Genomic DNA, 22,641 nt, shown 5'->3' on the forward strand with positions numbered 1-22,641 from the left:
GTGAGGGCGAGGGTGAGATTGAGGTTGAGGTTAGGGTTAGGGATAGGGTTAGGCTGAGGGTGGGGGTGAGGGTGAGGGTGAGGTTGAGGGTTATGGTTAGTTTTAAGGTGAGGGCTAGTGTGAGGGTGAGGGTTAGGGTGATCTTTTGGTTGAGGATTAGGGTGAAGTTGAGGTTGAGGTTGAAGATGAGGGTTAGGTTTAGGGTGAGGATTAGGTTTAGGGTTAGGGTGAGGGTTAGGATTAGGGTGATGTTTAGGGTGAGGGTGAGAGTTAGGGTGAGGGCGAGTGTGAGGATTAGAGTGTAGTTGATTGTTAGGTTTGGGTGAGGGTTAGTGTGACGGTGATGGTCAGGGTGAAGTTGAGGGTTAGAGTTAGGGTTAGGGTGAGGTTTAGGGTTAGGTTTAGGGTGAGGGGTTAAGTGAGGGGTAGGTTAAGCTTTAGGGTGAGTGTTAGGGTTAATGTGAGGGTTAGGGTTAGGCTTAAGGTTAGTGTGAGGGTAAGGTTTAGGGTGAGGGTTAGGTGGAGAGTGAGGGTTAGGGTTAGCCTTAGTGTTAGGGTGAGGTTTAGGGTGAGGGATAAGGTGAGGGTTAGGGTTAGTATGAGGGTGAGGTTTAGAATTAGTTTTAGGGTGAGGGTTAGGGTTCGGTTGAGGTTTAGGGTAGGGTTAGGGTCATGGTGAGGGTGAGGGTGAGGGTGAGTTTTAGGGTGTGGATGATGGTTAGGGTTAGGGTGAGGGTTATGGTGATGTTGAGGGTTAGGATGAGGGAGAGGTTTAGGGTTACGGTGAGCATTAGGGTGAGGGTTAGGTTTAGGTTTAGTGTGAGGATTAGGGTTATGGTAAGGGTTAGGGTGAGGGTAAGGGTTAGGGTGACTGTTAGGTTGAGAGTGAGGGTTAGGGTTAGCGTTAGGGTTAGGGTGAGGTTTAGTGTGAGGGATAAGGTGAGGGTTAGGGTTAGTATGAGGGTGAGGGTTAGAATTAGTTTTAGTTTGAGCGTTAGGGTGAGGGTTAGGGTTAGGGTTAGTGTGAGGATTAGGTTTAGGGTTAGGGTTATGGTGAGGGTAAGGGTTAGGGTGAGGTTTAGTTTAGGGTTAGGGTTAGGGTTAGGGTTAGGTTTATACTGAGGGTTAGGGTGAGTGTTAGGGTTAGGTGGAGGGTTAAGGTTAGGGTGAGGGATAGGGATAGGGTGAGGGTGAGCGTGAGGATGAGGGTGAGGGTTTTGGTTAGGTTAGGGTTAATGTTAGGGTTATTGTGAGGATTAGGGTGAGGGTGAGGGTTAGGTTGAGGTTTAGGATTATGGTGAGTGTTAGGGTTAGGTTTAGGTTGAGGGTTATTGTTAGGGATATGTTTAGGGGGAGAGGGAGCATTTGAGTGAGGGTGAGGGTTTGGGTGAGGGTGAGGGTTAGGGTTAGGATTAGGGTGAAGATTAGGATTAGGGTTAGGGTTAGGGTGAGGATTAGTGTGAGGGTTAGGGTTAGGGTTATGGTTAGTGTGAGGATAAGGGTTAGGGTGAGGGTTAGTTTGAGGCTGAGGGTTAGGGTTAGCGTTAGTGTTAGGGTGAGGGTTAGGGTGAGTTTTAGGGTTAGGGTGAGTGTTAGGGTTAGGGATAGGGTTAGAGTTAGGGTGAGGGTGAGGTTAAGGGTGAGGGATAGGTGTAGGGTTAGTGTCGCGACCACCTCGACCAGCAAGGAAGACGCGACCCGGGATTCTTCTCAATGCGGTTTATTCAGGACCTTGTTACAATCTTCTCTCCTGCTTCTCTCCTGCCTGCTTCTTCCCACTTCTCTCTGCCCCCTGCACCCGCGCTCCGGTTATAAGCCTCCTGGATGGCCAATCCCTAAGCGCCACGTGGCATATACCGATAGGTTCGCAAACACGGAAGCAAACTAGGTGCCAAGTCATAGCCATATAAGGAGTTGTTTTTACAGAGAGCACTCGTCACCGGGAAGACGGAAGGTGGGAGCCACTGCCATCTTACCAAGGAGTTACAATATTGCTTTTGTGGCCGCTCCATACGGCCGCGCCGTCTTTGGTCGCGGCTCCCGCAGCCTCTCCACAGTTCCCCCTTTTTTGTTTAATTAAGCAAAAGGTAAGAGTAGAGGTTGGGCCTCTGTCTAAAACATTAATGAGAGGACCTTGCACTGGTCTTCGCCTGAGGGGCGCCTTCCCCAATGATGACCAGGCCCGTCCGATGCCTTTTTTGCAGAGGTGGGATCTCGGGCATCAACCCACTTGCAACCCAACATGCTCTTCTTGGGCTCACGCCAGGGAGTGATTCCCAAGTGCAGTGCATTTGCCTCGCACCCTGTGCTATTCCTTTAACGTGGCAAGCCACGCGTAGGGGGACTGTCTGGCCTCAATGGCAGTGAAGGCCTGGACCACCGTAGCCATACTCCTGCACTGCAAGCCCCTAATCCGGCATATGCACCACAGGCACAGCAAGATCACCAATGCCAGGATACCAATAAGGGAGCCCATTCCCACCCACTCCTTCAAATGATCCACAGCTGTCAAAATCCAGGAGGAAACATCTTGTAACAGGGCATCATCCATCCGGGTAGAGTTTATTGCGACAATGGCCAATCGTAGCTGCAACATCAATTGGTTGAATTCCCCCGTCCAGTTGCCTAAAAGATAACTTGACAGTTGTTTAGACAAATTTGCTGCTTGGGTAGAGTTATAATACTGAATAGCAGTAATACAAAGCCCTTCATATTTTTGAACACATCCCAGCTGAGACAACTGCCACAGGATATCAACTTGCTCCTGCACAAGGTCAACCCTTAGATTTAACAGCATCAGTCCTCCTTTTAATTGTGCACCGGCCGCTTGTTGTAAATCCATAGCTCTAGCTGTAGTAGCCGACAAGTTATTTAAAGTCTGAGCCGTCTGCACAGTATGTGACATGGCGACAGCGGCAGCCGTCGCACCCGCAGCAGCCACAGCTATAGCAGTTACAATGGCCGCAGTGATGCCAAAATCTCTCTTATGCCTAAACAAGGTTACAGCTTGAGAAGCATCTACTGGCACAGGCACCCAACGTGGGATCCGTGTAACTATAGCTAACGGATACTGAGAACTCCAGCAGGTAGCATAATAGCAGGTTTCATTAGTGCAAGCACATACATCATCTGAGCATATAGAGGTGTTGTTAATTACCAAAAACACAAAAGGGGAAACCACACACACGGGTGTAGGCTGATAGCTAAATACCATATAATTCTTACTAAAATGACAATTGGCACCCACAGTACGGGCAGTACTAGTCAAATTGCAAGCCATGTTTGCTATAAAAAAGTGACCTCCTTGCAGCATAACTATAGGTTCGGCCTGCAAGCAACTTCCATTAAGACCACATAACAGCCAATTATTAAAGGGATTAATTCCAGCCCAGAATTGTACACTAGCATTGGACAAAACACTAGGGGAGAATGAAAAACGCTCAGACTCATCAGCCCAAACAGCGCGTCGTGATTGGCGACCTGTCCAAGGCCAAGCCTCCCCCATATGGTCAGGAGAGCAAAAAGGGGCCTATTTAGGTTGCTTTACAATCCACGGGTCAGTACTTAACTTTAAGCTTTCATAATATCTGCCTAAGACAGTACCAACAAATCCAGTAGCATTTGCCCAAACCTCAGTTGATCCAGATTCCCATACCAATATCTAAAATAAGCGGCCGGGGAACGAGTCAAGGCCATGCAACTACCATTAAGGGTCACATCACTTACGCAAAAGCATAGCGTGCCCATCAAGCTAATATTTCTAGCTTCACCTATCCCTGCTATTTGTTTATCCTCTGGGTAAAAGGGAAGGTTAAGAGTCTTATTTGTAGTGAAAAATCTAGGGAAAAGAGAGGCATCATGTCTCACGGGCATGGGCCTCGGGAATGCAGACAGTATCCCCCATCTCGCTACCATCTGCCCCTGTTGGATCATCAGGAGCTGTATGATCAGCAACGCAATCTTTTGTTTCTTCCGTGTTCCGTTCATCTTGGACTCGCCGCACAAGTCGTTCGGGCACCCACACTGGATCCGAACGATTTTGAGGAAAAAACACAAACAGATCCTCGTGCCCATTCCAGCACGGGGTTAGGCCCGTTCCAGAGGCCCGTGAGCACATCCTTCCACAAAGCCGATCCTAAGGCCGAAGGAATGGAACAGTTATGCCTATCCACCGCTGAGCGACCAGCGTTATCCAAATTCAAAAAATTTAGGGTGAAAAGTGTCATGGCTATTCTTTGTCTTGCTGTAGCCACCAGGGGTCCAGCTCCCCCTTTTTGTTTTATTAACATTTCCTTGATAGTACGATGAGTTATTTCCACAATTCCTTGTCCTTGAGGGTTATAGGGCAGTCCATGCACCAGGGTAACACCCATTTGAGTGCAAAAGGAAACAAAGCGCTGCCCAGTATAGGCTGGACCATTATCAGTTTTTAGCTGTTTTGGCATTCCCCAGGCCGCCCACGCTTCCAGGCAGTGAGATATTACATCAGTAGCCTTTTCCCCTGACAGGGAGGGTGGCAAGTATAACACCCGAAAAGGTGTCAACAGAAACATGTAGATATTTTAAGCGGTCAAATTCTGGTACATGAGTTACATCCATTTGCCATACTTGTAAGGGTTTTAAACCACGTGGATTAACTCCAAACGTAGGGGGCTTATGGTAAATAATACATCGGGGACACTCCTTTACCACTTTACATGCATCCGCTCTAGAAAGGGAAAAGCGGCTTTGTAAAGTCCTGGCGTTTATATGAAATTTGGCATGAAAATCTTTTGCTAAGTCAACAGAAGAAGCATGGAGCGCCCACTCAGCACGAGTGTGTGCATCAGCCAGGGCATTACCCTTTGGCAGTGGTCCTGGGAGGCTCGTATGTGCTCGAATATGCATTGGAAAAAAGGGTTCCTTGCGTTGCCATACAAGGGATTGTAGCAAGGTAAAAGGAGCTAGAACAGAACTGGTAGCCTTTATTGTACCAACCGCTTCCAATATTTTTAAATCATTTATTACATAGGCTGAATCTGATATTAAATTAAAGGCACAAGGGAAAGCTTTAAATACTTCAATTACAATCATCAACTCAACAATCTGTGGGTTACCAGGGACAAATTGATGCTGCACGGGGTCTTGGTTACCTGCGACATATACCCCGCATCCCATTTTGGAACCATCTATAAAAATATTTATAGCCCCTCCAATAGGCTTTTGGGCAGTTACCTTTGGAAAAATCACTGGATGTTCCTTTACAAATCTCAGTAGGGGGTCTTTGGGCAAATGATTATCAATATCTCCTGGAAACATGCATCTCAAAATGGACCAATTATCAATAGTGGCACATAAAGTCTGAACTTGGTAGGCATTGTAGGGAACAATGATGGAGTGTGGATAAATTCCAAAAAATTGTAAACTCTGTTGAACTCCTTGCAGAGCTAAGCCCGCCACCGCCTCAGGGTAATAGTCCAGCGCCTTTCCGGGGGAAACATGAGAGTGTAACCACATCAACGGCCCCTCTTGCCAAAGTACCCCAGTTGGTTGGGTCTCAGTGGGAAGAATGCATAAATCAAAGGGTTGGTCATCTTGTAGCCTGTTTAAACAGGCAGCACTTAAAGCCTCCTCCACCCTTTTGAGAGCAAATCGGGCGCTCTCAGTCAGGTCTCGTGGGGACTTTAAATCTATATCTCCTTTTAACATATCAAAAAGGGTTTTAATTCATAATTTGGCAATTTCAAATACTCCCTTATCCAATTAATATCCCCCAACAATTTTTGAAAATCATTTAAAGTCTTTAAGTTATCTTTTCTCAGGGTCAATTTTTGGGGCATGATGGACCTGGGATGTATCTTAGCTCCCAGGTACTCCACCACTCTGCCTGTTTGTATTTTTTCTGGTGCTGGATAAAAACCCTGTTCCCTTAAGGCAAAAACCAATTCTGCATAGTCCTTTTGTAACCCAGCTTCTTCCTTATGAGCTATCAAAATGTCATCCATATAATGGACCACCCTGAGTTCAGGATGCCGTTCTTTAACAGGAGCTATAGCCCTGCCGACAAACAGCTGACACATAGTGGGGCTGTTGGCCATACCCTGAGGCAGCACGACCCACTCATATCTTTGGTCAGGTTCTTCATGGTTACAGGAGGGCACAGTAAAGGCAAAACGTTCACAATCAGCAGAATGCAAGGGGATAGAAAAGAAACAATCTTTTATATCTATTACCATAATAGGCCAATGGGCAGGGAGTGCAGAAAGCAAAGGTAACCCTCTTTGTACAGGGTCCATAATTTGCATTTGTGCGTTTATGGCACGCAAATCATGAAGTAATAGCCATTTACCCGACTTCTTTTTTATCACAAATATTGGAGTATTCCATGGTGAAACTGAGGGTCTCACATGGCCCAGGGCTACTTGTTCTTCTACCAGTTTATGAGCGGCTAAAAGCTTTTCGGAGGATAGAGGCCACTGAGCTACCCATACCAGTACCTCCGTCTTCCAGGTAATGGGAACTTGATTCTCAGCGGCCCCTATGAAAAACCCAGCCCATGTCTATCAAGGTTTTGGTGGACATCAATAGGCTCTTTACAGCCTTGCAAGTTTTTTCCCAGTCCATGCCCTGGGCAGTAGCCCATTTGTAACATCATTTCCTTTGAGGTAGGAGAATATTCATTACTAAGGCAAAACCCCATCTCTTTTAGTAAATCTCGACCTCACAGGGAGACAGGCAATTCTAAAACATAAGGCTGGATGTTTCCAGAGTGTCCCTCTCCATCCTTCCAGTTGAGGGGTCTTGCACTTATGTCAGGGGCTTTGGCATAGCCCAACCCTCTCAGGGTTTGTTCTGAGGCCTGCAATGTTCTGAGGCCACCTTCTCGGCCAGTCCTTTTTGGCAATAATGGTACGATTGGCCCCTGTGTCTAACAGTCCTATAATCATTTTTCCTTCAATCTCCAGCTTAAGCGTGGGTCTCTGGTCTAAATCCAGGGCTAGGTACACTGACTCAATTCCGGAGGAGCCAAAACCCTTTTTACCTCTCTCAGACTGTATGGCAGGAAATTTTTCATGTAGGCTAGGCAGGAGTAACAATTGGGCAATTCTGTCTCCAGGGGAAATTGCTACAATACCTTTTGGAGCTTCTACCATGATTTTAACTATACCTGTATAATCTGGGTCAATAACTGCTGGGTGAATTTTAAGCCCTCTAAGAGTAATGGAAGACCGGCTAAGTAGTAACCCCACTGTGCCCCGTTCTAGAGGACCTTGAAAATCTGACTCTATCAACTGAACGCCCATTTGCGGGGTTAGTACGAGTCTGGTAGTGGCACGGAGGTCCAGAGCCTGTAGTGGCTCTCCGCGGTTCTTGGGATGCCTCAGGGTAGGCCATCCTTCTTGGGAAATTTCCTCGTTTGGGCTCTCCATTGCCCCATACATTTGCGGTCCCTGGGGACAGGGGCCCCTGTGCCCGTTTTTTGGCTGCATGATGGGGCCCAAGGCCTGGCCATTAATATCTTTGACTGATCTACATTCATTGGCCCAATGCTTTCCTTTCTTACATCTGGGGCACAGCCCTGGCTGTTTACCCATTTTAACTCCTCCAGCCCTTCCGGTTCCTTTTCTCCCTGGGCAATCTCTCTTAAAATGACCAGCTTAACAAACTTAAATCATACTCCAGATGTCACTCCAGAGCCACCCCGCCTATTTGAATACTGGAGTACTGCGGCAGCAAGGCCTGTATTAGTTAGAGGTCCTCCCAGCTCCCTGCACACTTTCATCCATGCCTCCAACCCTCTATTTTTATACGGGGTAATGGCGGCTTTGCATTCTTTGGTGCATTGCTCATAGACTAATTGTTTTATAAGAGGCATAGCCATGTCAGGATTCCCAAAAATTCTGCATGCTGCTTCCACCATTCTCGCCACAAAATCTGAAAAAGGCTCGGTAGCCCCTGCAGGATCTTGGTGAGATTGCCGCTAACTTCCCCCTTATTTGGTAGTGATTTCCATGCCTTAATGCAAATATCATTTACCTGTTGATACACTTCAGGGGGATATCCTATCTGAGCATTAGCAAGGCGGCCTTATCCTAGGAACATGTCTCTGTCCCAAGCCTGACATCCGTTCGCTTGATTGATGGCTGCCTGTTCATTACAAAATTCCAGCATAAATGCCCTCCAATCCAAGTATTGGCCTGGACTCAAACATGCCCGTGCTAGGCTTGCCCAATCAGAGGAGGTCATGCAATATCTCTTTATAGCTTCCACTTGAGCTATGGTAAAAGAGGCTGTAAGCCCATACGTCCGAACAGACTCAACCAGGGACTTAATTACCTTAAATTCTAGAGGGTCATGGAATCTCTGTTGATTATTGTCTTGAAAAACTGGGAAGGCGAGTTCTGCTCGAGCAGTTCGCCAAGTGTCCGGGCAAAATGTGTGCCCATTGGCTCCATGTTGATATGGAGGAGGAGCTAAAGGGGTCTGACCGGAAGTTCTTTCTATGTCCTCATTAAGTGCAGGTTGGCTTAGCTTATGTTCCCCTTGTTTTATACAGCTCCTTTTCATCTGTTGAATAAGTGCTCTCACTTCTTCCTCCTCTAACTCTCTGGAACTCCCTCTTTCCGATTTTAGCTTGGACAGATCTGGGTATAGTCACCACCTTTTGCCCTGTTCACTGTCTCCCTTTTCACTGATCGCCTTCTCTGACCTCTCCTCCTGTAACTGCTCCAGTGCTGACTGTCCATTTTCTATAATCTCACAGCAGCTCTGATCCTCCAGGCAGCCACTAATCAATCTCCAAATGGGGCGGACTCCTGCTTTAATGTGCCCTGTTCATAGGCAAAGTCCAAATCCCTCCCTAATTTATCCCATGAGGCTATTGTAAGGCTCCTGGACACTATGAACCAAGGAGCTACAATGTTGCATTCTTCAAGGAACCTCTGTAAAGTACCCTTCTTTAACTTTAGTCCTTTTGAGCGTATTAGCTCTTCCAGGGCCAGAAAAATTGGATGTGATGTCGCTGCACCAATCATAGTTATTAAATATTTTATTTTTTGTTACTTTCAATTTAGGCCTGTATTTTATTTCTTCCCGGGTTTCTGCTCTCTCTTTTATCTACAGAAAAGAGCCCGGTATTATGCCCGGTTTAATCGCGGATTCCCACTTCACCTGGGAACTTACTCTTGTCGCAGATTCCCCCTTTTCCTGGGAACTTACTGGTGCACCACCCTGCCTGCAAAGAGTTCTGAATTCCCCATATGGGCCAACAGCTGTCGCGACCACCTCGACCAGCAAGGAAGACGCGCCCAGGGATTCTTCTCAATGAGGTTTATTCAGGACCTTGTTACAGGCTTCTCTCCTGCTTCTCTCCTGCCCACTTCTTCCCACTTCTCTCCGCCCCCCGCCCACCCGCACTCCGGTTATAAGCCTCCTGGATGGCCAATCACGAAGCGCCACGTGGCATATACTGATAGGGTCACAAACACGGAAGCAACCCAGGAGCCAAGTCATAGCCATATAAGGAGTTGTTTTTACAGAGAGCACTGGTCACCAGGAAGACCGAAGGCGGAGCCAGCGCCATCTTACCAAAGAGCTACAATGTTGCTTTTGCGGCCCCGCCTTACGGCCGTTCTGTCTTTGATCATGGCTACCCCAGCTCTCCACAGCTTACGGTTAGGGTTAGGGTTAGAGTGAGTGTGAACGTGAGGGTTCGGGTTCGGGTTAGGTTGAGTGTTAGGGTGTGGTTGAGGGTTAGGGTTAGTATGAGGATTAGGGTTAGGCTTAGTGTTAGGGTAATAGTGAGCTTTAGAGTTAGAGTGAGGTTTAGGGTGAGGGTGAGGTTGAAGGTTAGCAATAGGGTTAGGGTGAGGATTAGGGCAAGGGTTAGGTTTTGGGATAGGGTGAGGGTGTGGGTTAGGTTTAGGATTAGGGTTAGGGTTAGAGTTTTGGTGAGGCTGAGGGTGAGGGTTAGGGTTGGGATTAGGGTTACAGTTATTGTTAGGGTTAGGGTTAGGGTTAAGTTGAGTGTGGGTGTGAGAGTTAGCATTAGGGTTATGGTTAGGATTAGGATGAGGGAGGGGGTGAAGGTTAGGTTTAAGATTAGGGTTAGGGTTTGTGTTAGGCTGAGGGTGAGGGTGAGGGTTAAGGTTAGGATGAGGGTTAGGTTTAGGGTTAGGATGAGGGTTAGGGTGAGGGGTAGGGTTAGGGTTAGGGTGAGGGTTAGGGTGAGGGTTAGTGTTATGGTTAGGGTTAGGGTAAGAGTGAGGTTTAGAGTTAGTGTTAGGGTGAGGTTTAGGTTTAGGGTGAGGGCTATGGTGAGGGTGAGGTTTAGGGTGAGTGTGAGGGTGAGGGTGAGGGTAAGGGTTATGATTTCCGTTAGGGTTATGGTAATGCTGAGGGTGCCAGTGAGTGTGAGGGTGAAGGTTAGGGTGAGGGTTAGGGTTATGTTGAGGGTGAGGTTGGGTGAGGGTGAGGGTTATGGTGAGAATGAGGGTGAAAGTGAGGGTTTCGGTTAGGTAAGAGTTAGGGTTATTGTTAGGGTGAGGATTAGGTTGAATGTAAGGGTTAGTGTGAGGGTTAGGGTTAGGGTGAGGGTTAGGATTAGGTTTAGGTTTAGGGTGAGGGTTAGGGTTAGGGTGAGGGTGAGGGTTAGGGTGAGGGTGAGGGTTACGGTTAGTGTTAGGGTGAGGGTGAGGGTTAGGGTGAGGGGTAGGGTTAGGGTTAGTTTGAGGGTTAGGTTTACTGTGAGGGTTAGGGTTAAGGTTAGAGTTAGGGTTAGTGTGAGGTTAAAGGCTAGAGTGAGGGTTAGGGTGAGGGTGAGGGTTAGGGTTAGGGTTTGGGGTTGGGTGAGTGTGAGTGTGAGGGTGAGTGTTAGGGTTAGGGTTAGGTTTAGGGTTAGGCTGAGGGTGAGGGTGAGGTTGAGTGTAAGGGTTAGGTTTAGGGTTAGGGTTAGGGTGAGGGCTAGGTTGAGGGTGACGGTTAGGGTGAGATTGAGGGTGAGTGTGAAGGTTTTGGTTAGGTAAGGGTTAGGGTTATTGTTAGCGTCAGGTTTAAGTTGAGGGTGAGGGTTAGTGTGAGGGTTAGGGTTAGGTTGAGGGTTACGGTTAGAGTTAGGGTGAGGGTTAGGTTTAGGGTGATGTTTAGGTTGAGGGTAAGGGTTAGGGTGAGAGTTAGGGTTCGGTTGAGAGTGAGGGATAGGGTGTGGTTGAGGGTTAGCATTAGGGTGAGGTTTAGGGTGACGGGGAGCGTTAGGGTGAGTGTGCTAATTAGGATTCGTTTTCGGGTGGTGGTTAGGGTTAGGGTTAGGGTGAAGGTGAGGTTTAGGTTGAGGGGTAGGTTTAGGGTTAGTGTGAGGGTTAGGGTTAATGTTAGGGTTAGGGTGATGGTTATGGTTAGGTTTAGTGTGTGAATAAGTGTTAGGATGAGGGGTAGGGGGATGGTGAGGGTTAGGGTTAGTGTTAGAGATAGGGTGATGCTTAGGTTGCGGGTTAGGGTTAGGGTTAGGGTTATGGTGAAGATTAGGGTGAGTGTTAGGGTTAGGTTTAGGGTGAGGGTTATAGTTAGTGTGGTATTTAGGCTGAGGGGGAGGTTTAGGGTGAGGGTGAGGGTTTGGGTGAGTATGAGGGTTAGGGTTAGGGTTAGGGTGAAGATTAAGATTAGGGTTAGAGTTAGTGTGAGGGTTAGGGTTAGGATAGTGTGAGGATAAGGTTTAGGGTGAGGGTTAGGTTGAGGGTGAGGGTTAGGGTTAGCGTTAGTGTTAGAGTGAGTTTTAGTGTGAGTTTTAGGGTTAGGGTGAGTGTTAGGGTTAGGGTTAGGGTGAGGTTTAGAGTTAGGGTGAGGAATAGGGTTAGGATTTTTATTAGGCTGAGTTTTAGGGTTAGGTTTAGGTTTAGGGTGAGGGTGAGGGTTAGTGTTAGGTTTAGGGTGTGGATTAGGGTGAGGTTTAGGGTTAGGGTGAGTGTTAGTGTTAAGGATAGTGTTAGGGCGAGGGTGGGGGTGAGGGGTAGGTTTTGGATTAGGGTTAGAGTTTGGGTTATCCTGAGGGGGAGAGGAGGGTGAGGGTGAGGTTTAGAGTTAGGGTTAGGATGAGGGCTAGGGTGAGGGTGAAAGTTAGGGTGAGGATGAGGGTGAGGGTGAGTGTTTCGTTTAGGTAAGGTTTAGCGTTATTGTTTGGGTGAGGATTAGTTTGAGGGTGAGGGTTAGTGTGAGAGTTAGGGTTGAGTGACTGTTATGGTAAGGGTTTTCATGAGGGTAAGGATTAGTGTGAGGTTTAGGGTGAGGGTGAGAATTTGGGTGATGGTTAGGGTTCCGGTGAGGTTGAAGTTTAGGGTGTGCGTGAGGTTGAGGGTTAGGGTGACGTTGAGTGTTAGGGTGAATGTGAGGGTTAGGGATAGGTTTAGGGTGAGTGTTAGGGTTAGGGTTAGGGTTAGTGTGATGGTTAGGGTGAGGGGTAAGGTTAGGGTTAGGGTTAGGGTGAGGGTTAGGTTTAGTGTGAGGGTTAGGGTTAGGGTTACTGTTAGGGTTAGGGTTAGTTTCAGGGTAAGGTTTAGAGTGAGTGTTAGGGTTAGGGTAAGCGTTAGGGTTAGCATTAGGTTTGGGGTGAGGGTTAGGGTGAGGCTTAGGGTTAGGATTAGGGTTAGGGTGAGGGTTAGGGTGAGGGTTATTTTTAGGCTTAGTGTTAGGATGACGGTGAGGGTCAGGGTGAGGGTGAGAGTGAGGGTGAGGGTTTCCGTTATGTAAGGGATAGGGTTAGGGTTCGGGAGAGGATTAGGTTGAGGGTGAGGGTTAGGTGGATGGTTAGGATTAGGGTGTGGGTTAGAGTTAGGTATAGAGTGAGGGTTAGGGTTAGGGTGAGGTTTAGGGTAGGGTTAGCATGAGGGAGAGGGTTTGGGTGAGTGTGAGTTTTAGGGTGTGGGTGACGGTTAGGTTTAGGGTTAGCTTAAGGTGACGGTGAGGGTTAGGGTGAGGGTGAGGGTTAGGTTTAAGGTGAGTGTTAGGTTGAGGATTAGGGTTAGGATTAGTGTGAGGATTAGGGTTAGGTTTAGGGTTATGGTGCAGGTAAGGTTTATGGTGAGGTTTAAGGTAAGGTGAGAGTTAGGGTTAACGTTAGGTTTAGGGTGAGTTTTACGGTGAGGGTTAGGTTTAGGGTGAGGGTTAATGTTAGGTTGATGCATCAGTAAGGGTGATTGTTAGGGTGAGGGTGAGGGAGAGGATGAGGGTTTTGGTTAGGTAAGGGTTAGGTTTGTTGTTAGGGTGAGGTTTAAGTTGAGGGTGAATGCTAGTGTGAGGGTGAGGGTTAGGGTGAGGTTTAGGGTTAGAGTTAGGGTGAGGGGTAGGATTAGGGTGATGTTTAGGGTGAAGGTAAGGGTTAGGGTGAGGGTGAGGGTTCGGTTGAGAGTGAGGGATAGGGTATGGGTGAGGTTTAGGGTTAGGGTGAGATTTAGGGTGACGGTGAGTGTTAGGGTGAGTGTGTGGGTTAGGCTTAGGTTTCGGGTGAGGGTTAGGGTTAGGGGGAGGGGGAGGTTTAGTGTGAGGGGTAGGTTTAGGGTTAGGGTGAGGGTTAGGGTTAGGGTTATGGTTAGTTTTAGTGTGAGGATAGGTGTTAGGATGAGGGTTAGGGTGAGAGTGAGGGTTAGGGTTAGGTTTAGGGTAAGGTATATGTTTAGAGTGAGGGTTAGAGTTAGGGTTAGGATTAGGGTTAGAGTGAAGTGAGAGTTAGGGCTAGTGTTAGGAATAGGGTGACCGTTAGGTTGAGAGTTAGGGTTAGGTTTAGGGTTAGGGTGAGGGTTAGTGTTAGGGTTAGGTTTAGGGTAAGTTTTAGAGTTAAGGTGAGGGTTAGGGTTAGGGTTAGGGTTGGGGTGAAGTGAGTGGTAGGGTTAGCGTTAGGGTTAAGGCGAGGGTTAGGGTGAGGGTTAGGGTTCGGGTGAGGGTTAGAGTTATGGTTAGGGTTAGGGTAAGGTTTAGGGGTAGGGTGTGGGTTAGGGTTAGGGTGAGGATTAGCGTGAGGGTGAGGGTTAGGTTGAGGGTTAGGTTTAGGGTTAGGGTTAGAGTGAGATTTAGGGTTAGGGTGATGTTTAGGGTGATGCTGAGTGTTAGGGTGAGGGTGAGGGTTCTGTTGAGTGTGAGGGTTCGGGTCCGGGTGAGGGATCAGGTGTGGGTTAGGGTTAGGTTTAGGGTAACTGTGAGGGTTAGGGTAAAGGTGAGGTTTAGGGTTAGGGTTAGGGTGAGTGTTAGGGTGAGGGTTAGGGTTAGGGTGAGGGTTAGTGTTAGAATTATGGTTAGGGGTAGGGTTAGGCTGAAGGTGAGCATAAGGGTGAGTTTGAGAATGAGGGTTAGGGTTAGGGTGAGGGTTATGGTTAGTGTGAGGGTTATGGTGAGGTTTAGGGTGAGTGTTAGGTTTAGGGGTAGGTTGAGGGTTGGGGTAAGAGTTAGAGTTAGGGTGAGGGTTAAATTGAGGGTGCGGGTGAGGGTTAGGTTTATGGTTAGGGTGAGGGTGAGGTTTTGGTTTAGGATTATGGTTAGGGTTAGGGTTAGGCTTAGGTTGAGGTGAGGGTGAAGTTGAGGGTTAGGGTTTGGGTGAGGGGTGGGGTGAGGGTGAGGTTTAGGTTGAGGGTTAGGGTTAGGATGAGGGTTAGGGTCCGGGTAATGTTTAGGTTGAGGGTGAGGGTTAGTGTGAATGTGAGGGTTCGTGTTCGGGTTCAGGTTCGGTAAGGATGAGGGTTAGGGTGTGGGTGAGGGTTAGGGTTGGGGTGAGGGTTAGGGTGATGATGAGCGTTAGGGTGAGGGTGAGCGTTAGGGTTTTGGTTAGTGTTAGGGTGAGGGTTAGGGTTAGGGTTAGGATTAGGGTGAGGGTTATGGTGAGTGGCAGGGTTAGGGTTAGGGTCAGGTTAGGGTTAGTGTGAAGGTTAGGGTTAGGGTTAGGGTTAGTGTTAGGAGACGGGTGAGAGTGAGGTTTTGGGTGAGGGTGAGGGTTAGGATTAGGATTAGGGTTAGGATTAGGGTGAGGTTTAGGGATAGGTTTAGGGTTATGGTGAGGGATTGTTTAGGGTTAGGTTTAGAGTTAGGGTGAGGGTGAGGGTGAGGCTTAGGGTTTGGATCATGGTTAGTGTTAGGGTTAGACTTAGGATAAGGTTGAGTTTGAGTGTGAGTGTTAGGGGAAGGGTGAGTGTTAGGTTTAGTCTTAGGGTTAAGGATGAGGTGAGGGTTAGGGTTAGGGTTAAGTTTAATATGAGGGTTAGGCTGAGTGTTAGCTTTAGGGTTCATGTATGGGTAAGGGTTAGGGTGAGGGTTAGGGTGAGGGTTAGGGTGAGGGTTAGTGTTACTCTTAGTTTTAGGGTTAGGGTAAGGGTAAGGGTTAGGGCTAGTTTAGGGTGAAGGTGAGGGTTAGGGTGAGGGAGAGGTTTAGGGTGAGGGTGAGGGGTAGGGGTAGGGTTAGGGTTAGGGTTAGGTTTAGGCTGAGGGTTAGGGTTAGTGTGAGGGTGAGGGCTAGTTTTTGCATTAGGGTTAGGATTAGGGTTAGGGTTAGTGTGAGGGGGAGGGGGAGGTTGAGGTTGAGGTTAGGGTTAGGATTAGGGTTAGGCTTAGGTGGGGGTGAGGGTGAAGTTGAGGGTGAGGGTTAGGGTTAATTTTTGGGTGAGGGTTAGGGTGAAGGTGAGGGTGAGGGTGACGGTTAGGGTGAGGGTGAGGATTTCGGTTAGAAAAGGCTTAGGGTTTGGGTTAGGATGAGGATCAGGGTAAGGGTGCGGTTTAAGGTGATGGTTAGGGTTAGAGTGAGGATTAGGGTTAGGGTGTAGGTGAGGGTTATGGTTAAGTTGAGGGTTAGGGTGACAGTGAGGATTAAGGTGAAGGTGAGGGTTAGGGTTAGGGTGAGGGTGAGGGTGAGTGTTAGGGTTAGGGTGAGCTGTTAGGTGAGGTGTAGGGTAAGGGTCGGGGTGAGGGTTAGGGTTAATGTGAGGGTTAGGGTTAGGTTTTGGGTTAGTGTTAGGATAAGGGTTAGGGTGGGGGTTAGGTTTAGAGTGAGGGATAGGGTAAGCTTTAGTGTTAGGGTGAGTGTGAGTTTTAAGGTGAGTGTAAGGGTGAGGGTTAGGGAGAGGGATAGAGTTAGGTTTAGTGTGAGGTTAAATGTTGGGATGAGGATTAGGGTGCGCGTGAGGGTTAGGGTAAGGGTTAGGGTTAGGGTGAGTGTTAGTGTTAGGATTAGGGTTAGGTTTAGGGTTAGGGTTATTGTTAGGGCTAGGGTTAGGGTCAGGGTGAGTGTGAGTGTGAGGGTTAGCGTTAGGGTTAGGGTTAAGATGAGGATGAGTGTGAGTGTTAGTGTTAGGGTTAAAGTTAGGCTGCGGGAGAGGCTTTGGGTGAGGGTAAGTGTTAGGTTTAGGGTTACGGGGAGGGCTAGGTTGAGCGTGAGTGTTAGTGTGAGGGTAAGTGTGAGGGTGAGGGTTTCGGTTAGGTAAGAGTTAGGGTAATTTTTAGGGTGAGGTTTAAATTGAGGGTGAGGGTTAGTGTGATGGTTAGGGTTAAGGTGAGGGTAAGGTTTATAGTTAGGTTGAGGGTTAGGGTTGGGGTGATGTTTCGGGCGAGGGTGAGGGTTAGGGTGAGGGTTAGGGTGAGGGTGAGTATGAGGGTTAGTGTGTGGGTGATGGTTAGGATTACGGTGAGGGTTAGTGTGATGGTGAGAGTTAGGTTGAGTGTGAGGGTTAGGGTTAGGTTTTGGGTGAGGCTTAGGGTTATTTTTAGGGTGATGGTGAGGGTTAGGGTGAGGTGTAGGGTTAGGGTTAGGGTGAGGGTTAGGGTTAGTGTGAGGGTTAATGTTAGGATTAGCATTAGGGTAAGGTTTAGGGTTAGGGTGAGGGTTAGGGTTTGGGTTAAGGTTAGGGTTAGTGTTAAGGTTAGGGTTAGGGTTAGGGTTAGGCTAAGGGTCAGGTTAGTGTGATGGTGAGGGTTAGGATGAGGGTGAGGTTTAGGGTTAGGGTTAGGGTGAATGTTAGGGTGAGGGTTAGGTTGAGGGGTAGGGTAGGGTTAGGGTGAGCCTTAGGGTTAGTGTGAGGGTTAGGGTTAGGTTTAGGGTTAGGGTTAGTGTGAGGTTAAAGTTAAGGGTGAGGGTTATTGTGAGGGTGAGGGTTAGGGTGTGGTTTAGGTTTAGGGTTAGGGTCGGGTTAGGGTGACATTGAGGGTTAGCGTGACGTGAGGGTTAGGGTTAGTGTTAGGGTCATTGTTAGGGTGAGGGTTAGGTTGAGCGGTAGGGTTAAAGTTAGGGTGAGGTTTAAGGTGAGGGCTATGGTGAGGTTGAGGGTTTCGTTTAGGTAAAGCTTAGGGTTATTGTTAGGGTGAGGTTTAGTTTGAGTGTGGGGGTTAGTGTGAGGTTTAGGGTTAGGGAGAGGGTTAGGATTAGAGTTAGGGTGAAGGTTAGGTTTAGGGTGATTTTTAGGGTGAGGGTGAGGGTTAGGGTTTGGGTTAGAGTTCAGGTTCAGGGGAGGGTTATGTTATGGGTAACCCTTAGAGTGAAGGTTAGGGGGACGGTGAGGGTTAGGGTGAGGGTGTGGGTAAGCGTTATGTTTAAGGTGATGGTTAGGGTTAAGGTTAGGGTGAGGGTGAGGGTTAGCGTGAGGATTAGGATTAGGGTTAGTGTGAGGGTTAGGGTTAGTGTGAGGGTTAGGGTTAGGTTTAGTGTGAGGATAAGGGTTATGGTGAGGGTTAGGGAGAGAGTGAGTGTTAGGTTTAGCGTTAGGGTTATTGTGAGATTTAGGAAGAGGGTTAGGGTTAGGATGAGAGTTACGGTTAGGGTGATGTTTTGGGTGAGGTTGAGGGTTAGGGTGAGGGTTGAGGGTGAGGGTGAGCGTTAGGGTGAGTGTGAGGTTGTGGCTGACGGTGAGGGTTAGGGTTAAGGTTAGAGTGAGGGTGAGGTTTATTGTTAGGATTACGGTTAGGGTTATGGTTAGGCTGAGGGAGAGGCTGAGGGTTAGTGTTAGGGTTAGGATCAGGGTTAGGGTTAGGGTGAGGGCTAGGGTGAGGGTGAGGGTTAGGTTAAGGGTGAGGTTGAGGCTGAGTGTTAGGTTTAGGGTTAGGGTTAGGCTGAGGGCGAGGGTGGGGTTGAGGGTAATGTTTAGGGTTAGGTTTAGGGTTAGGGTGAGGATTAGGTTGAGGTTGATGTTTAGTGTGAGGGTTAGAGTGAGGATTAGGGTTAATGTGATGTTTCGGGTGAGGGTGAGGGTGAGGGTGAGGGTTAGGTTTCGGTTCCACATGAGGGTTAAGGTGTGTGTGAAGGTTAGTGTTAGGGTGAAGGTTAGGGTGACGGTGAGGGTTAGGGTGAGGTTGAGGTATAGGATTATGTTTTTAGGGTGAGAGTTAGCATTAATGTTAGGGTTAGGGTGAGGGGTAAGTTGAGGGGTAGGGTTTGGGTTAGGGTGAGGGTTATGGTTAGTGTGACGGTTAGGTTTAGGTTTAGGGTTAGTGTGAGGATAAGTGTTATGGTGAGGGTTAGGATTAGGGTGAGGGTTAGGGTTGGCATTAGGGTTAGGGTGAGGTTTAGGGTGAGGGTTAGGGTGAGGGTTAGTTTAAGGGTTAGGGTTAGTCTGAGGGCGAGGGTGAGGGTTATTGTATGGGTTAGGGTGAGGGTTAGATTTAGTTTGAGGATTTGGTTTAGGGATAGAATTAGGGTTAGTGTGAGGTTAAAGTTTAGGGGGAGGTTTAGGGTTAGGTTGAGGGTTAGTGTTAGGATTAGGTTTAGGGTTAGGGTTAGGGTTAGGGTTATGGTTAGTGCTAGGGTTAGGGTAAGGGTGAGTGTGAGGGTGAGGGTTACCCTTAGGGTTAGAGTTAAGGTGACGATGAGGGTGATATTTAGGGTTAGGTTTAGGGTTAGGCTGAGGGCGAGGGTGAGGGTGAGGTTAAGGGTAAGGGTTAGGGTTAGGATGAGGGCTAGGTTGAGCCTGAGTGTTAGTGTGAGAGTGAGGGTGAGGGTGATGGTTTCAGTTAGGTAAGAGTTAGGATTATTGTTAGGGTGAGGTTGAAATTGAGGGTGAGGGTTAGTGTGAGGGTTAGGGTTAGGGTGAGGGTAAAGTTTATATTTAGGTTGAGGGGTAGGGTTAGGGTGATGTTTAGGGTGAGGGTGAGGGTTAGGGTGAGGGTTAGCTTTAGGGTAAGTGTGAGGGTTAGGGTGTGGGTGAGGGTTAGAGTTACGGTGAGGGTTAGTGTGACGGTGAGGTTTCGGTTGAGTGTGAGGGTTAGGGTTAGGTTTTGGGTGAGGGTTAGGGTTAGTTTTAGGGTGATGGTGAGGGTTAGGGTGAGGTTTAGAGTTACGGTTAGGGTGGGAGTTAGATTCAGGGTTTAGGGTTAGGGTGAGGGTGAGGGTTAGGGTTAGCGTTAGGGTTAGGATGAGGGTTAGGATGAGGGTTAGGGTTAGGGTTAGGGTGAGGTTTAAAGTTAGGGTTAGGGTTAGCTCAAGGTTTAGGGTTAGGGTTAGGTTTAGGGTGAGGATTAGGGTGACGGTGAGGGTGAGGGTGAGGTTTCAGGTGAGAGTGAGTTTTAGGGTGTGGGTTAGAGTTAGGGTTAGATCCAGGTTAGGGTGACGGTGAGGGTTAGGGTGAGGGTGAGGTTTAGGGTTAGGGTTAGGGTGAGTGTTAGGGTTAGTGTGATAGTTAGGGTTATGGTTAGGGTTAGGGTGAGGGTGAGGCTTAGGGTTAGCGTTAGGGTTAGGGTGAGTGTTAGGTATAGGGTTAGGGTTAGGGTGAGGATTAGGGTGAGGGTTTGAGTGAGGGTTAGGGTTAGTGTTAGGGTTAGGATTAGGGTTAGGCTGAGGGTTAGGTTTAGGGTTAGGGTTAGAGTTAGGGTTTAGCTTAGGGTAAGGTTTAGGGTTAGGATTAGGTTTAGAGTTTAGTTTACAGTTTTTGTTAGGGTTAGGGTTAGGGTTAAGTTGAGTGTGAGTGTGAGGGTTAGCATTAGGGTTATGGTTAGGATTAGTGTGAGGGAGAGGGTGAAGGTTAGGTTTAAGATTAGGGTTAAGGTTTGGGTTAGGCTGAGGGTGAGGGTGAGGTTGAGGTTGAGGGTTAGGGTTAGGTTCAGGGTTAGTGTTACTGTTATGATGAGGGTTAGGTTGAGGGGAAGGTTTAGGGTTAGGGTGAGGGTTAGATTGAGGGTTAGGGTGAGGGTTAGGTTTAGGGTTAGGGTGAGGGTTATGATTAGGGTGAAGTTTAGTGTGAGGGTTAGGGGTAGGCTTAGGGTGAGGGTTAGTGTTAGGGTGAGAGTTAGGGTTAGGGCTAGGGTGAGTGATAGGGTTAGGTTTAGTGTTAGTGTGAGGGTTAGGGTTAGCATTAGGTTTAGGGTTAGGGTTTCAGTTATTGTTAGGTTTAGTGTTAGGGTTTGGTTGAGGTGAGGGTAAGGGTTAGCATTACGGTTATGGTTAGTGTTAGGGTGAGTGAGGGGGTGAGGGTTAAGTTTAGGATTAGAGTTAGGGTTAGGGTTAAGCTGAGGCTGAGGGTGAGGGTGAGGGTGAGTGTTATGGTTAGGGTGATGATTAGGGTTAGGGCTAAGGTGAGCGTTAGGGTGAGGGGTAAGGTTAGGCTTAGTGTGAGGGTTAGGGTTAGTGTGAGGGTAAGGGCTATGTATAGGGTTAGTGTTAGTGTGAGGATAAGGGTTAGGTTGAGGGTTAGGGTGAGGGTGAGGGTTTGTGTTAGGGTAACGGTAAGGGTTACGTTGATGGTTAGGGTGAGGGTCATGGTTAGGGTTAGAATTAAAGTTAGGATTAGTGTGAGGGTGATGGTGAGGTTTTGGTTGAGGGTTTCGGTTAGGCAAGGGATAGGGTTAGGGTGAGGATTAGTGTGAGGATGAGGGTTAGATTGAGGGTGAGGGTTAGAGGTACGGTGAGGGTTAGGGTTGGCGTTAGGGTGAGGGTTAGGTTTACGGTGATGTTTAGGTTGAGGGTGAGGTTTCGGGTTCGGGTGCGGGTGAGGTTTAGTGTGTGGGTAAGGGTTAGGGGTCGGGTGAGTTTTAGGGTGATGGTGAGTGTTAGGGTGAGGGTGAGGATTAGGGATAGGGTTAGTGTTAGGGTGAGGGTTAGGGTTAGTGTGAGGGTTAGCGTTAGGTATAGGGTTAGGGTTAGTGTGAGGATGAGGGTTAGGGTGAGGGGTAGAGTTAGGGTTAGGGTGAGGGTTAGGTGAGGTTTAGGTTTAGTGTTAGGGTGAGGGTTATGGTTAGGGCTAGGGTGAATAATATGGTTAGGTTTAGGGTTATTGTGAAGGTCAGTGTTAGGATTAGGTTTAGGGTTTGGGTTACGGTAAGTGTGAGGGTGAGGGTGATTTTGAGCTTTATTGTTAGTGTTAGGGTTAGGGTGAGTGTGAGGTTTAGGGTTAGGGTTAGGGTTTAGTTAAGGGTTTGGCTGAGTGTGAGGGTGAGTGTGAGGGTTAGGGTTAGGGTTCGGGTGAGGGTTAGGGTTAGTGTGAGCCCTAGGGTGAGGGTGAGTTTGAGGGTCAGGTTTAGGCTGACTGTGACAGTGAGGGTGAGGGTTAGGGTAAGGATTATGTTTAGGGTGAGTTTTAGTGTTAGGGTTAGGGTTAGGGTGAGGGTTAGGGTTAGGATTAGGGGTAGGATTAGGGTTATTGTTAGAGTTAGGGTTAGGGTTAGGGTTAGGGTTAGGGTTAGGGTAAGGGTTAGGGTTAGGGTTAGGGTTAGGGTTAGGGTTAGGGTTAGGGTGAGGGTTAGGGTTAGGATTAGGGTTAGGATTAGGGTTATTGTTAGAGTTAGGGTTATGGTTAGTTTATGAGTGAGGCTTAGTGTTAGGGTTAGGGTGAGGTTTAGGTTTCGGGTGAGGGCTAGGTTGAGGGTGAGTTTTAGGGTGAGTGTGAGGGTGAGGGTGAGGTTAAGGGTTACGATTTGGTTTAGGCTTATGGTAAGGCTGAGGTTGACAGTGAGGGTGAGGGTGAAGGTTAGGGTTAGGGTTAGGGTTAGGGATAAGGTGAGGTCTAGGGTGAGGGTGAGCGTTAGGGTGAGAATGAGGGTGAAGGTGAGGATTTCGGTTAGGTAAGAGTTAGGGTTATTGTTAGGGTGAGGATTAGGTTAAATGTGAGGGTTATGGTAAGGGTTCGGTTTAGGGTTAGGGTAAGGGTTAGGTTAAGGGTGAGGGTTAGGGTTAGGATTAGGGTTAGGTTAAGGTTTAGGTTTAGGGTGAGGGTTAGAGTTAGGGTTAGGGTGAGGGTTAGGGTTAGGGTTAGGTTTAGAGTGAGGTTTAGGGTTAGGGTTAGGGTTAGGGTGAGGAGTAGGGTAAGGGTTAGGGTAAGTGTTAGGGTTATGGTGAGGTTTAAGGTGAGGACTAGGGTTAGGGTGAGGGTTAGGTTGAGGGTTAGGGTGAGGGTGAGGTTTAGGCTGAGGCTGAGGGTTAGGGTGAGGGTGAGGGTTCAAGTGAGGGTGAGGGTTCGATTGAGGGTGAGGGTTAGGGTGTGGGTTAGTGTTAGGTTTAGGGTGAGGCTTAGAGTGATGATGAGGGTTAGGGTGAGTGTGAGTATTAGGTTTAAGGTTATGGTGAGATTTAGGGTTAGGTTTAGGGTTAAGGGGAGGTTTAGGGAGAGGGTTTGGGTTAATGTGAGTGTTAGGGTTAGGTTTAGAGTAAGGGTTAGTCTGAAGATAAAGGTTAGGGTGAGGGTAAGGGTTAGGTTTAGGGTAAGGTTAGGCTTAGGG

Source organism: Dipodomys merriami, unplaced genomic scaffold (genome assembly GCF_024711535.1).
Source record: "Dipodomys merriami isolate MVZ:Mamm:240054 unplaced genomic scaffold, mDipMer1.0.p SCAF_47, whole genome shotgun sequence".
In the NCBI taxonomy this organism is placed as follows: domain Eukaryota; kingdom Metazoa; phylum Chordata; class Mammalia; order Rodentia; family Heteromyidae; genus Dipodomys; species Dipodomys merriami.